The sequence below is a fragment of the Giraffa tippelskirchi genome, chromosome 1 (assembly GCF_054371585.1).
Source record: "Giraffa tippelskirchi isolate mGirTip1 chromosome 1, T2T-mGirTip1v1.2.pri, whole genome shotgun sequence".
NCBI lineage: Eukaryota > Metazoa > Chordata > Mammalia > Artiodactyla > Giraffidae > Giraffa > Giraffa tippelskirchi.
Genome location: NC_137275.1, coordinates 199,671,613 through 199,688,607, shown reverse-complemented (window position 1 = coordinate 199,688,607; position 16,995 = coordinate 199,671,613). Strand labels below are relative to the sequence as shown.

Below are 16,995 nucleotides of genomic sequence, written 5' to 3'. Positions count from 1 at the left end.
AACAGTTCCTTTAGAGATGGAACAGTCTTGCTACATCCAGGTTTTTGCCATTTGAACAATGCAGCAGTAAATACAGGTCCTTGATTCTAGTGGTTTTGAACTGGAAAGTAAGTTGATTTTGAGGAATGGGAAGTTAAAGCAAACATTATTGAAGTTTCTACTTTTAAAATGTTACTAGAACACTTCCCAAAAAGGCTGGTGAAACTCCCCTGTGAACCAGCAGTTTATAAGAGTACCCTCCTTCTAAATTGCTGCTGGTAATATGTATCATAGCTGTTTTAAATTTTTTTCTAATCTGAGGAGCTTTGAGTGACATCATGTTGCTTCTCTGACCATTAGTGGTTGAGGATTTCTTTCCATTTGTTTATTGGTTTAATTTCCTCATCAGGAAGAGAAAAAAAGAGTACAGTACGTGTAGATAGACAATAGGTAGACTCAAAGAGAGAGTCATGCCCTTGTGATAGTTTGTCATTTATATGAGTCGTTTCTTCCAGGTTTCCTTTGGCCAGTCATTCTGCAGACTGGTTCTGAGTCTGCATTTGATATATCTCAGGATCCTTCTATGTGTGTACATGCATCTCTCAGCCAAGATGGATTCCAGGGAAGAGGACTACAGGTAGCTTGGCATCACTCCCCTTTTTACTTCCAAGGAGTTTTCTAGTCAGAAGATCTCCCTGACTTTGAGAATGATAAATACTGGTCTCTTATCTCTTATCTTGGCAGGCCCAGCCTCCTCTCTAGATTGTCTTGCTATTGATATTTTGGAGTTCCTGTCCACAGGGAATGAACTCCAATTGCTCACACTGGGGGATGCATCTACCTTCTGCCTCAGTCAGAATCACCTCGAAAACTTTTATTAAAGCTCGGAGAAGGCAATGGCACCCCACTCCAGTACTCTTGCCTGGAAAATCCCATGGATGGAGGAGCCTGGTAGGCTGCAGTCCATGGGGTCGCTAAGAGTCGGACACGACTGAGCGACTTCACTTTCAATTTTCCCTTTCATGCACTGGAGAAGGAAATGGCAACCCACTCCAATATTCTTGCCTGGAGAATCCCAGGGACGGCGGAGCCTGGTGGGCTGCCGTCTATGGGGTCGCACAGAGTCGGACATGACTGAAGCGACTTAGCAGCAGCAGCAGCATGGATCCCTGGACTCCACCCCCAGAGATTCTAATTCTATTGGCCTAGTATGGCGCACAGGAATTATTGCATTTTCATTTGAGATACCCAGGAGATTCTGATGCTTAGCCAGACTTGGGAATGGCTTCTCCCAATGGCACAGGATTGAATGGAGAAAGACAAACAAAACTGAATCAGTCACCAAGGTGTACACTAGATCTCTAAAACTTAGTCATCCCGAACAACTGAAACTTTGTACCATCTTTCTATTTCCTCCAGGCTCCAGCCCCTGGCAACCACTGTGGTTAATAATAGTGCATTGTATATCTGAAATTTGCTAAAAGAATAGACTTTAAGTGTTCTCAGCATACATACACATACAAAATAAGGTAACTAAGTGAGATGATAGAAATGTTAATTAGCTTGGCTGTGGTAATCATTTCACAAAATATATATGTATCAAATCATCATGTTGTATATCTTAAATATATATAATTTGTCAATTTTATTTCAGTAAAGAGGGATGGAAACTGAGTTAGCATGGTAAGGCCAAAAGAAAGGCATAAGGATCCAGCTTGAAAGAGGCATGGAGGTCTCACAGAAAGGTCGAGATCAGGCCTTCAAGGATGGGGAACAGCATTCCTGAGAAATGAGCTGAGATTTTAGCTGGAGAGATGCATTGGGGTTAAATGAGGAGGCCCTTAAAATGCTGGCTAAGGAGCTGATGAGTCTCCAAAGTTGATGAGTCTCCAATGGCAATGGAGACTCATCAAAGGTTTTTGAGCAGGGCAGTAACTTGCTAAGAACTTGTCTTAGTGACTGATAAAACAATCCTGGCAGTGGTGTGGAAAATGCACTCTACAGATGCTAGGGATTGTCTTTATTAAAACTATGTTTATCCAAATAATTTGATTTGGAAAATATACCCCTTATGAGATCTCCACTTCATTCAAGGTGAGTGAAAGTACAAATAAAAATGTGGTCTTAAGTGATGAACTATAGAGACCAAAGCATGACTAATTTGCCTTATGCTTTGACTTAAAACACCTTTAAACATACAGCTTTGTATTTCAAAATTAATTAGCATATTTCCTTTAATTACCCTGTGTCATGTGATATGTTATGTGAAACACAAACTGAAAATGGTAAAATCTTGAATGATACCGGATTAGAAATGAACACCACTCAAAAAGGCTTTACTGAATTTAAACCACAGCTCATTTATGATTGATAAGTAGCTATAAAAGGTCTTTTTGTCTTTGGACAAACAATTCAGTATCAGTGACAGAAGAAATGAAAGCAGAAGTTATCTCTTTTAACAAAGCAAGTCAGTGGTGAAATTGTGAAGAGCTCTCAACATCCAGATCAGTGCCGAAGCCCTCAGACTGACTGTTTTTTGGTGCAGACTAGCTGAAATACGTGTCCAGCCAGTAGACAACATGGAACTTAAAAGCTTTGCTACCGGAGACATGGTGGATGGGAATGGAGTGGGGAGTGGATACTGCTTAAAAAGATTTACTGTCCTACATATTCAGATAAGATGAGCCCAGTGACCTTTGGATAAATCAAAGGATTGTTTGTAACACTGGGCCACCTCCTCACAAAACACCATGAGCACTGAAGCACAGTTGAAGTGCAGGTGAGGAGCAAAGCCTTCCCCAGAGGAAGACCATGACAGAACAGGGTACACTGACATGACAGGAGAAGGGACATTAGGAATGAGGCCCATATTTTAAACTTTGTTTATTTGGGGTTGATACCAAAATATGTTATAGTTCCTCCCAAAAGGAACATTCTTTTGTCTTCAGATACTTCCTTGATGCCTAGGGTGTCACTCCAGTGCAATAAATACAGCCTGGCTCCTTAAAAGTCCATCCATCCTCAGGGAGGTGGTACCACTCCTGAGAAGCCCTGCATGAAAGAGGACTCCTTTACCTGATCCCAACTGGTAATGGGTCTTTTCAGTCTTTTCTCACAACCGGTATCTCCTGTTATGTGATAGTCAGACCAATGATGGTAAAAGGCTTTTAAAAAATGCTTAATAGATGTGTATAAGTATTTCTGTGCATGTGTACATGTTCAGTCATTCAGTCATGTCTGGCTCTTTTTGACTCCATGGACGGCAACCTGCCAGGTTCCTCTGTCCATGGAATTTTCTAGTCAAAAATGCTGGAGTCAGTTGTCATTTCCTACTCAAGGGGATCTTCCCAACCCAGGGATCGAACCCACATTTCCTGCATTGGCAGGAGGGTTCTTTACCACTGAGCCACCTGAGAGGAAGGATAGCTTTTTTTTTTTTTTTTAATAAATGTTACTGGTACATCTCCTGCATCTTCTGTGTTAGATTTTTTTTTACCACTGAGCCACCTGGGAAGCCCATAAGTATTTGTATATATTGGTAATAAAAAAAACAAAACTGTGTGAGATTGATAAACGTTTATGTATATTTATTTAAGTAAAAGAAAGTGAGCACGTTTTCTAAAAGTATTAAGCAAATAAAGAGAGAGATGGTACATAGATATGTTAGAACAGTGTCTGTGATGTTGGAACAGTGGAGGTTTGGGACGCTTCCCCAGTGTAAAAACAGGACAGGAGATCCCTATTGTTCTGGTTTTATCTGTGTCTATGGAAAGTCCCGGTCACTCCAGAGCACTAAATAGGTATTGGCAGGGGTACATTTATTTCAGTGTACAGCTGATTCTTGAACAACACAGGTTTGAACTGTACAGACCCACTTATACTTGGATTTTTTTCAATAAATGTGCATTGTAGCACTATATAACCTGCATTTGGTTGAATCCCTGTATGCATAACCACAGATATAGAGGGCCAACTGTAAAGTTATAAGTGGATTTTCAACTGCAGGGAGTCTGGACCATATCCCCCACATTATTCAAATGTCAACTATATTAAAAACTAAAATAGTAGCTTATACCCATGGTTAAGATAAAAGTTTATAGTGTACTGAGGAAAGTTCCCTCACAGAGCTTTTCCTCAGAATCTCCCACAGCACAAGAAGGTGAGTGAGCTGCGAGAGCAGGGAAAGCCCAGTCCTGGAGACTGATCAAAAGTCCTCCAAAGATCAGCATTTTAAACACTGGTTCTTTCCCTTCCTTCTCTGTTCCCTTGACTACTTGTCCCTCTGCAATTACTCTTTTTCACCTATTTCTCTAGCTTAAACAAGAGAGGGAGGCAGAGTAGGCTGAACTTCTTAAAACCTACCTAATACTTAGCACTTTTCTGCGGTATCCATTTCCTTACCAGCACCTGGTGACTCCTGGAGGGTCCAGTGAGTGAAACCCCACAGCACTGCCTGGATCCCTGTACTAGTCGGTGGAGGAGACTTCATGTTGATCCATCTCTGTTTCCTGGTCAACCAACAAGTGCCCCTCCTCCTCCCAGAAGTTAATTTAAAACACAAGTCTGATTCTGAGGATTTGGTCATAAACATAACTGAAAACAGAGCCAGGTCTCAGAGGAATTAGTCTTGGTGCAAGACCTCAGAATCAACGGTGATGCCTCAAGGTCAGGTCAAAGTTGAACTTTTCTTGTCGACCTTGCACTAGGAGTGTGTCCAGGTCACAACCAAGAAGAACCTTAAGCTTTCTTATAAGACTAGTTGAAAAATAGAATGCAAGGATTCATCCTCTAGATGAGTACAGAAGATTGAATAATGTGGCTGCTCAGTAGGTTGGAAATGTGCAACAAAGAAATCACAGGCTTTAGACTTATCCTAATATTAATATTGCTACTCCAGTTTTCTTTGGTTGGTTTACTACGTATTCTTTTTCTAGTTCTCTATTTCCTGCTGTCCTAGTCTGACACATATTGAACATAGGGTGAAACAACACAAATCTGACGTCATTCTTGTTTTGTCTACCTGCCAACTAGAGCACACGCAGTAAACTAAGTGACCCCAAATACAGCACAAGGCAGGGACCCTGTGATGATGAGTGGACATGAAGGAGTCCCAGAAGATACCACTTGAATTATCATGCTTAATCTTTTCCCTGTCAGGTCTTATGAGTGGGAGGACAACGCCAAGTGATAAAATTTGGTTGTTAAAACTTGGTTAAAAAAATAAGAGTGTTTAACTGGGGCTAACTTTTTACCAAGTGTGACCTGATGATAACTTTTCTTCCAAGACTCTTTCTGGGATTAAATTCACAGTATTTTAAAATAAATATTTAATAATTAGCGATCAACTATTAATGGGCAACTCTCTTGGATGGAATGGTGGTTGGGAGAGTAAATAACAGAGGGAACAGAAACCTACAAGTCTACCTTTCAAGTGTTGCTGGCTAAGACTATGACCAAGATTCAAATACAAAGTTCTTATTAGTAGAGTCAAGAGGTTAAGTGTATGCTTTTTGGTGTTGGCAGATATGGAAGCTAAGCACAGGTCTGCAAACTTACCTGGGAGATGTGCCCCAGCAAGAATCCCAAGGACACCAGGGCAGAGCAGATGTATCTCTTCTGCTGCCATGAGTACAACCTTAGTGCTTGGCAATACAATTCAATTCTGATGCAAACTCCTAGAGTTAGCATCAGACTTCACAGGTCCCCAACAAGACCATCCCCCTTTGAGATGCCAGCCGCAAGTTCAGGGATTCCCAGGCCACTTATTCTTCTGACCGAATGGTTACAAGTCCAGGAGGTCCCCATGACTCCCCTTAGTTTCAACAGTTCACTTGAATGACTCACAGAACTTAAGAAAGCGCTATCCTTATAAATACAATTTTATTAAAAAGAATTCAAATCAGATGAGACAAAAGAAGAGATACATAGGGTGACATCTGAAACTGTTATGAACACAAAGTTTCCATGCCCTTCCCCATGGAATCAGGGTGCATCACCTTCCTCGGACATTAATGTGTTCACCAGCCAGAAAGCTTAACCAAGCTTCAATGTCCAGAGATTTTATTGGGATTTTATTGTGTAGCCACGGTTGGTGGAGTCATTGGCCATGTGACTGAACCTAATCTCCAGCTTCTCTCCCCTCCCAGGAGATCATACTGGCTCAAAACCTCAATCCTCTAATTACATGGTTCATCTTTCTGGTGACCAATCTCCATTCTGAGTTATCTTGTTAGAAGAAACTCTGGTGTGATCCCAGAGGCTCATGAATAACAAAGATGCTCTTATTACTCAGAAAATTCCTAGGATTTAGTCTCCTTCTCAGGGACAAAGATTAGGCAAATTCCTTATTATAAGGAACAAGCTTCGTACTCTGGGACACCAAGGGGAAAACAGGATGGTAACATCCCAAAGACTGAGCTTTTGTCTAAAAGCCATATATAAGAGAATACTTAAACTAGTCCTGATATGCAATGGGACTTTAAATAGACCAAATGATCAAATCCAAAATGTTCTGTTTAAACCAAAATGTTCTGTCTACTGATGGGGGCTTTCCAGATGGCTCAGTGGTAAAAAGTCCACCCACTAATACAGGAGATGCAGAAGACATGGGTTTGATCCCTGGTCAGGAAGATCCCCTTGAGCAGGGAATGGCAACCCACTCCAGTATTCTTGCCTGGGAAAGCCCATAGACAGATGGGCCTGGCAGGTTACAGTTCACGGGGTCACCAAGAGTCCAACATGACTGTGCACACCCCCGCCCCAACACACACACACTGTTTACTGGCAAATCTAAAGCATCTGACTACCCCACAGATTGTGTGTTCCTGAGGGGGACCAAAGCAATTTGAAGGCTATGGAACAGACTAGCACCAACCTAACTTATCAAATAGGTGATATAAATTTGAATAACAATACAGCATTTTGCGACTAGAATATTTTGAACATGCAATTTGAATGTTTTTATTAGATGATTCAAATCCTTGTACCAACTTTTTGGTACCTTCTTCCATTTGCAGACCAATGCTAACATTCAGGGCCAAATTAACAAGAGAATGGTGCTTGGTGACTATGCAATCAGAACAGTGACAAACTACCCTACGGTCTCATTTTTTGACCCTTTTTCTTTCACTCCAGGTGTACTATTACCCTTCTATTTTCATGATGGAATGCTTTCTTTAGATGTACTTGTAATATCTGTTTACATGTAGCCTTATTCACATTTGTACTGTATTTTCTTGAGGATACTTCAAAGGTCATCTAGGTTGACCTTTGCAGATTAACAAGTTTCCCTCAATATATATTTACCATCAAACCTGCAGGTTTACCTCATACTTGTATCCACTTTTAAACTGACTATGACTATCCAATTCTAGGGCCATAAATTTTTTAACTTACCCCAGAATTTGGCCTTTATACAAGCTAGATCCTTTTAAAATGGTGTTTTCTTGACATTTTATTGTTCACTTGAAGCCTTTACATGTCTTCCACTGGTGGGGCATGAATAAAGAATGAGGTTACCTCAGATGGGACTGGAATGGTAGTAGGCATTACAGAGAAGCTTAAAGCAGTGAGGAGGGAAGCTCAAAAATATGATGCTACATCTGCCTTGGGTGGATCTCAAATGTGTATGTTTTTGATTTTCCAAAATCATTAAATGAAAAGGCAGCTGTTCCAGAGACTCAAGGACTGTGACTAAACATGGAATTTAGCTTCAGTGAATTAGCACACAGTATCTGCCTTTTATGCTTGATGTTTCAGAAGCACTCTGAAGACTGGTAATCCATGGGTCTAAAAGACTAGAGTTGAAGACATGGATGCTCTCCTAGTTATATACACCTAATCCTATTTTATCTACCACCCACACCATGTATGGTTTACTCAAGATTCTCTCACAGAGCAGCCTTTCAGAAGAAGAAAAAGTTATTTTTGTCAGCTGCCAAATGGAGCAGTCTGGGTGTTATATCTGTTTTCTCTCTTGGGAGTGGTCACTGGTTCTCAGATGTCCCATGATAAACATGCCTCAGAGAACAAGTCATGCCGTGAACCAGGTAGCATCACCAGAAACTCTCCCAGAAATCAGTATGAGCCTCAGCTGACCCTGCACCAATGCCCCATGTGTAGGATCCCCTGCACTGGCAGCCACAAAATTCCTGAGACTCATAAACTCAACAAGTCCAAAACAAGAATTATGATCACCCCTCCAAACCCCTTCTATCTGAAGTTCCTGCCCTAGGCACTGGCACTACCATCCACCCAGAAACATGGAGATCTTTCTTGATTGGTTTCTCCCCTCACCCCACAAAGCAACCTTTCAACAAGTTCAGTCATTGGCCCTCTGACTTTTCTCAGATTTATTAATATCCACTTCTCTCCACCTCAGCCTCAACATCCTAGTTCAAGTGACTTCCATCTCTCTTCTGAAAAACCCTGACACTTCCCAACTGGTCAGCCACATCCACTGCCCCTCTACCCACTCTCCATCCTAGTCAATGGTAATTTTTTAAAACATATTTCTGTTGCTGTCCTGATGAAGGCTCAACAATAATCTCCCACTGATCTCGGACAAATATCAATATCCAGATTTTCTTCGGCCTTTTCTCTGCCTGTGACCCCGGCCTCATCTCAGGCCATAAAACATCCTCCAAATCTTGACAAACCAGCCCTGCTGGCTTTCCCTCATCCATGCTGTCTCTTCCCACAAGACATTGGAACCTGTTGTTCTCTCTGTCTGCAATGGAACCATCCCAACGCCATACCCCCTTTTATATTGTGGCAAAATATACATAACACAAAATTTGCCATTTAACCAATTTAAGTATATACTTTATTAGCATTAAACACTTTCACATTGTTATGCAAAAATATAGAACACTTCACAAATTTGTATGTCATCCTTGAACAGAGGCCATGCTAATTGTATTGTTCCAATTTTAGTCTCTGTGCTGCTGAGCACTTTCTCCCTTTTGACTGTAAAGTTTGACTCATCCTGCATTTATTCAGGGAAGCCTTCCAAGACCAGGTTCATCACAAGTCGTATATCCCCTTGACTTCCCAGCACCCAGTATGAGTTTTTTGCTTGTTCCATTGATGTCTGTTCTCTCTCACTAAACGATAAACTCCTTAAAGGAAGTTCTTATTGTCTAAAGGAATGCTAGGTACACAATGGAAGCTCAGTGTATCCTAGTTAAATGAATAAACAAAGAAATGCAATTCTACCTTCAGTGAAGACCATCTTTGACATTATAGAAAACTCCATAGTTCTACATTGCCTTGAACTCCATTCCAGAGCAGAATCTTGACTTTTGAAAAACTAAAATCATTGATGAAGGGTGTTTTTCCCCCCTTTTCTCAAATAGAAGACTTATTAATTCAGACTTTATCTCTCATAAAAGAGGAAAATACCTGATAGTCTTTACTTTTTATATTCACTGAATATTCATATTTATTTTTCTGTTTTATAATTGTATCCATTTTTCTATGAGATCCTTGGTTATTTTAATTTTTATTGGAGTAGAGTTGGCTTACAATGTTGTGTTCATTTCTGTTGTACAGCACAGTGAATCAGTTATACATATACATATATCCACTCTTTTAGATTTTTTCCCATATAAGTCATTATAGAGTATTGAGTAGAGTTCCTTATGCTATATTGAAGGTCCTTATTAGTTATCTATTTTATATACAATAGTGTGTATATCGTAAGTAAGTTCATTTATACTATTTCTTTTAAGAGTCCACATATAAACAATATCATATGATAGTCTTTAAATAATAGGTTTTCCTTTGGTTCTATTCATCAAGGTTTCACACTTACTGAATCTATACTCAGACCTCTGAAGGAGTTTGTAATTTACAAAAACTAATGTAAACTATAGCTTATTTTGCCAAAGCCTGAAAGATACCCATCATGATGCTGTCCTACCACCTCTGCAGAGAAGTCCCACCACTCACTGGGGCTGATAGTGGGGTCTGGAGATGGCTCTCCCTGGAACCTGAGGTATGTCTGCACCCATCAAGTTCATGGAGAATTTGTCATTCCTGACTTCAAGAAGCCATGCAATGGGCCAGACTGGGATAGATCTGAGATTTCATGAGATCAAGGATGACAGCCCTGAATTATAGAAAGAATAGCTGATATGCACATGACCCTTCACACTTTATGGGCTGTTCATAACATCAGGAGCTCTTAGGGAGCAACATCAACATCAACAACAGCATCCTCATTTTAAAGATGAGGGGAAAACATTCAGAGGTCAAGCAACTAGTCAAACATCCCTCAGCCAGTAGCCAGGTGAGATTTAGCATGTGGTTTTGATGCCTAAACCTTGTTTTATTAACTCTACTTTGCTCAATATGTCAATAACTACCACATTTTTTTCAAAGGCAAGGTCAATGCCAACAGCATCCTAGAAATGGTATAAATAAATTCTTCTGGCCACTTTGCACCATGGGTGAATTCATAGAAAGTAGAAAGAAATGTGCCCTGTGCTTATAAGGCCCTTTAATGAGGAGCTGACTCATTGGAAAACACCGTGATGCTCAGAAAGATTGAGGGCAAGAGGAGAAAGGAGTGAGAGAGGATGAGATGATTGGATGGCATCATTGACTCAGTGGACATGAGTTTGGGCAAACTCTGAGAGATAGTGAAGGACAGAGAAGACTGACATGCTACAGTCCATGGGGTCGCAAAGAGTCAGTCATGACTTAGTGACTGAACAACAACAATGTGCTCAAGCACTTAACTTAACACTTTAATTGCACACTTTGTGGTTATTCAATAAGTATGTTTGATTCATTGGCTGATCAAAAGTCTAGAGGTATCACATGATGATCAAGACTGCTTGTTAACACACAAAACCCTAAAAATTCTGGGTCCATGAATTATCCCCGGGTTCTGTTTCCACTGTGTCCAGGCTTGAAGCTGTTTCCTGCCCTGGCATTCTGCAAAGTTTCACTTAATGCCGTCTGCCTCCAAACACAGCCTCGGATAGGCTGGGTCTGCTGGTTTTCCTCTAAATCTTGCCTGTTCCCACCCTCTTCATAGAGAACATGTTGAAAAACACACTAATCTCTTGGATCAAAGTGAGAACAAAATGCATAATTCTCCCACTGCAGGATCAGAGCGTGCTTAGATAACCCTGTTGGCTTTTAGCTGAGGAGGTGTTGAAATGGAGAGAGGCGCCTGTCATGAGGTCATGGACCAAAACCTTCGGACACTTGTCCCCTGGCCACCACCACCCATGTTCATACTTGGCCCCACTGAGCCAAAGTTTCCAGTGACCAAAAATGTCCCTCAGTCTGGCATTTCCCATCTCCCAGTTAGGTTTTCCTTTTTTCATATCTATAAATCTGCCTTTTGTCACCTCTGCCACATGTTCCCTGCAGCTCCCTATGGCCCTTACCTCTTCTCCCCTTGGCCACAGCTCATTTCTTTAGTATCAACTGTCAAAAATCTAACTGGAGGTCTTCCCTGGTGCTTAGTGGTAAACAATCCACCTGCCAATGCAGGAGATGCAGGTTCAATCCCTGATTGGGGAAGATCTCACATGCTTTGTGGCAACTAAGCCTACGTGCCACAACCACTGAGCCTGTGCTCTAGAGCCCGGGGGCCACAACTACTGAGCACACATGCTACAACTACTGAAGCCCCACACCCTAGAGCCCGTGTTCCACAATGGGAGAAAGCTAAGTGTAGACCCTGCTTACTGCAACTACAGGAAGCCCACACACAGCAATGAAGAGCCAGCACAGTCAAAAATAAATAAATGAAATCTAACTGGAGCAGAACGTAAATAATTAAGCTTTACCCACTAAGTTATGTATGCACACATCCCACAAACTTTTATTATCTATCTCCATCTTAGGTATTCCAAAGCTCCTTTGTTTAAAAAAGAAATCTTTCCAGGGTTCCTTCATCTCTTACTTCAGTGGTCTCAACTTTCAACTAAAAGACAAAACGTGATCCGCTGGAGAATGGAATGGCAAACCACTCCAGTATCCTTGTCTCAAGAACCCCATCAACAGTATGAAAAGTCATACTTAAGTTAAGTAGTATCTTATATATGGCACTTAAAACTGGTTTTACAGTTTAGAATATAAGTATAGAGAATATAAGATATTTAGAATATAAGATAAAAAGAATCTCAAACATTTCAATCATTTACAATCATGAAGTTTCCTACTGAAACATAATCACTGGCCCTCAACACATATATTATCTATTGCTATGTAATTACTCCAAAACTTACGGACTTAATAATAAATATTTATCACCTCTTACAGTTTATTTGAGGTAAAAGAACTTAGGGTGGTTTTGGCTCTCCATCTCTCACAAGGTTGTAGTAGGCTAGGGCTGTCAGGATCTGATAGCTTGATGAGCTGGAAAACCAACATGCATATTGGCCAATTCACGCGGCTGGCAGCAGGTACTGGTTGTTGGTACTAAGCCTCAGTTCTCTACCATATGTGTTTCTCCACAAAGCTGATTGAATATCTCCATGACATGATGGCTGGCTTCCCACAGAGAAAATGTGATGAGAGAGGTGGAGGTTATATCTTGTTTATGGCCCAGTCTCAACAGTCACATAACATCACTTCTATTCATTAGAATTGAGTCAGTATGTCCAGCCAGCATTCAAGGGGATGGGAATTAAGCTGTGCATTTTGAAAGAACAGATGTCATAATTTGCAGGCGTGTTTTAAAATCATCAATGGTTATAGATAGATGCAAATTATTTTAAAGCTTTATAGTTTATTTTAAGGTACAATTTCTATAAAGTAAAATTCATAGATCTTAAGTGTACAGCTGAGTTGTTTTACATGAGTATATACCTATGTAATCACCACCTAAATCAAAATATAGATTTTTATTGTGTATAATATATAATATTTTCAGCATCTTAGAAAGTTTCATCATGTGAATTACACTGAATTTTCTATGTACACAATCTCCATGTACAAACAAAGACACCTCTAGCTCTTTGTGTCTCATCTTTGTAGCTTGCCTTTACTTTTGATTTTCCCTAATGTTTGGGACCTCCAGTTGAATAGATGTGCTGTGGGTGGACATCCTTGTCTTGTTCTCAACTTAGGAGAACATGTTCAGTATTTCACCATAGGTAAAGTAAAGTGTTAGTCACTCAGTCGTGTCTGACTCTTTGTGATCGCGTGGACTGTAGCCCACCAGGCTCTTCGGTCCCTGGGATTCTCCAGGCAAGAATACTGGAGTGGGTAGCCATTCCCTTCTCCAGGGATGGAACCCAGGTCTCTCACATTGCAGGTAGATACTTTACCGTCTGAGCCACCTGGGAAGCCCAATATTTCACCATACTCATCAAACCACCTGTAAGTGGTTTGTAGATAATTTTGATCAGATAAAGGAAGCTCCATTCCTAATTTGGTTAAGTTTTGGCTATAGACATTTAAAGAAAAATAAGAGCTTATGACTTTACTACTTGCTCCTAAACATTAAACATTAGCTAGAGTATTGCCTTTACCTGCAAATGTCCCTTATATAATTTAGAGAAAAATCATGCCAGGTCTACACATTAAAAAAAAATTTCCAGAGCAATCCTCAATTTCCAAATATACCAGTCTTCAAAAATATATTTGTCAGTCCTTTGTAAACTGCAAGATTTTCTGACATGGAAGCTTAATTATGTTTGACGCTTAACTATATAAGCCAGCTAGAAAAGTGTATTTAATCTGCCTTGTTCCCAAAGTTACTGTCACAGGTACTGGTGGGGGATGGTGGTGGAATTCTGGGGAGAAACGGAAGGAAGAAGAGAGAAAGCAGCAGCAGCAGCTACAGCTCATGGGGAAGACAGTTCTTGCCACGGACTACCACACAACCCCAAAGCTGGGTGTGGCCGCCATTTACAAATTAGCATCACATGAATCAGGGCTCTCTGAAGCCCACCATATGTGGTGAAGAATTTTTAAATGTCTCAGCACCCAGCTCATATAGCTCTAAACGCGATAGAGTTTAAAATAAGAACACTGGAATAGCACTGACAAAGTGGTCTCCAAATTCATTGTCACATTTACTCTTCATAGCGGCCCTGTGAGGTTCCAACAGATGAGGGCACTGAGGTTTAGAGACATTTAGTGACTTGCCAAAGATCTCCCAGGCTAGAGCATTTGCACCCAGGACCTGATCCAAGACTTAGGGCATGCAAACTTCATTGCATCATGTTGACAATGGATTGCCATTTTTTATGTGTTCTCTTAATTCCTGCAACTGGTGTGTTCATGCTTAATGTAATTTTTTTGATTGTTCATCAAAAAAAGATCGTTCATCTTCTATTACTATATATTTTAGTAGTGGAAGAAATGATTGTGGTCAGATATATATAAATATATATATATATATATATATATGAAAATTATGAAGGCCATGGTTTTGATTAACTTGAAAGACATTTTTTATGAAGTCCCCCATTTTCTCCTTCAGAGTGGTCCTTGAGCATCAATCAGTGTTTGGTGGTTGCTTCTAGTAAGTCTTTGCTTCATTAATTTTGGTTGCTAAGTAAGGAGATCCATCTTTATCTGGGTGATTCAAAGTCATGCTTCTCCTGTGAACTGCTCTAATCTTGGCCTTGCTGGCAGATAGGCTTGCAACCCAAAATAAGACTTACTTCTCACCTACTCATTTTCTGTTCAAATCCTCCTTTATAGTAGGATGAAAAGCTAGGAGTTGAAATCTTCTTTGCAGTTTCTGTGATTACTTGTCCTAGAGGTTTCCAGATCTGAAATACATAACAACTTGCAAATCCAAGAGCTGCAATACCCAGCCCCACAGCTATCACACTTCTTGCCAGTCCACAGTCAGATATTGGCATCTAATAGCTTGGGGGTGGGGAAGGGTGAGGGTTGTAGTGCAGGCCCTCAAAAGAGATGGCAATGCTGCCAAGGGCTTAATGTAACTTTAGATGTTACTTTGATGTAAATTGAAGTGACTGTTCTAAAAATGACTATTTTTAGATCCCAAGCCTTGATCACAGTGCATTCAGGCATTTGGTTGAACAAACAAATTGTTTCTTCATCCACCTCCATATACGTACCTTTTTCACATTTTAGGAATTCTGTTCCAAAACATCTATCAATATAAAACTTGCTAAATAAATTTTGACATGTCTTTAAAAAGAAGGAATTCTGCTTCAGGTGACAAGGTATAAAAAAGGGACAAAGCTGATAAGGAAACTGTTCTATAATTCGGTAAGTATCCTAAATGTTACCCACCATAAGACTAATTAAAATAATGAAAATCGTTCAGCATCATCATTTCATTCATATCAGCACATCTGTTTCCCACTGCCATATACAAGGTCCTGCCTTGGACATTCAAGTCATTAGCAAGCAAATCTCAATCTACTAATACCTCCTTATGTAATAGATATCGAGAACATATTTGTTTTTCAAATGGAAAAAGACGAAGCATGTATAAGACATTGAAGGATGTACACATTTTAGATGTTAGGTTGATTTTTACAGTATATGGTGTTCTGCAAGGGTGCTTTTGAGACCAGATATGCAGGCAGTGGTGAACAGGTGAGCGATGTCTCTGGTCTCCATTTACCAAAGTCCCATTTAGCAAAAGACATTCATATGCACCAGAGGGGAATGACATCAGGGCACAGAGAGGCCTGGTGATCCCATTTCTAAGTGAGGCAACTGTGGATCCATCCAAAGGGCTGATAAAAGGGCAACTAGTTGGGCTGGATATGTGCCAGGGTAACTATGACATAAAGATTCAGCAAGACAATGAAGGGAATCTCAATGTTTAAATAATAAATGACAGCGTCTAGGGAAGACAGACTCACTTTTCTTAAGGTTTTTTATTAATATTTGAGCCAGATGACATCAGTGTCAAATGTGAAAGAGCATATTTCCAAAGGCTGTTAATACTAGTCTCATTTGCTGTGTAAACAAGAACAGAAGTCATCAAAGCCAGAATGTCATTACTCCTTGGATTCTGAACATTCTAGAAGAGCTTATTGCTTTGTTTTTATTACTGTTGTTATTAAATCATTGATTGGATCATCCCATGGAACATGAAAGTTAATAGCAAGATTGATTTTTCCGAAAGTAAAGCTGCAAAAGTATTTCAGTGTGGCTTAAACCTCCTTAATTTTCTGAAGTTCTCTTAAGGGAGAAAGCCAGTGATCTTAACAGTTGGTAGGCAGGATTTCAAAGGCTTTTTCAGGGCTCTGGTTGCATGAAATCTTTTTTTAAAATTACCACCCCTCTAGACATTTATTTTGAAGTGTCTATCATGGCTTTGATGACTGCCAATCTAGGTTTCAGACCTCTCCTCAGCCTGCCATGCTATTAGTACATCACTTCCCACAGATAAAAGGATGGCAAGAACCCCTAGCCTCACTGGGAGAATCACAGAATAGACACTGGCAAGAACTCTGTCTTTTCTGGAGGTCACCAGAGAAAAGTAAGGTGTTCTGTCATCCTTCCCTAATAGGTGATTTCTTAAGCTAATCATTATTTCCTTTAAACATAGTCTCTACAAAATATCACAGGAAATTAGTTTTATACTCTCTCTTTTTAAAAAAATCTATTTTTATTTATTTATTTTTTTAAATTTAATTTAATTGGAGGCTAATTACTTGACAATATTGTAGTGGTTTTTGCCATACATTGACATGAATCAGCCATAGGTGTACATGTGTTCCCCATTCTGAACCCCCCTCCCACCTCTCTCCCACCTCCCTCCCCATCCCATCCCTCAGGGTCATCCCAGTGCACCAGCCCTGAGCACCCTGTCCCATATTGAACCTGGACTGGTGATCTATTTCACATATGATAATATACATATTTCAATGCTACTCTCTCAAATCATCCCACCCTCGCCTTCTCCCACAGAGTCCAAAAGTCTGCTCTTTACATCTGTGTCGTTTTTGCTGTCTTGCATATAGGGTCATCATTACCATCTTTCTAGATTTCATATATATGCATTAATATGCTGTATTGGTGTTTTTCTTTCTGACTTATTTCACTCTGTAT

At 40.2% G+C, this 16,995-nt stretch overlaps 1 protein-coding gene and 1 pseudogene across 1 annotated transcript in view; both read right to left on the bottom strand.

Moving 5' to 3' along the window:
* LOC145518525 (spermatogenesis-associated protein 31A6-like) overlaps nt 1–16,995 on the bottom strand; it is a 120,578-nt gene that overhangs the window by 35,165 nt on the left and 68,418 nt on the right. The window lies entirely within an intron of this gene.
* Nucleotides 8,837–8,932, bottom strand: LOC145521699 (U6 spliceosomal RNA; annotated as a pseudogene).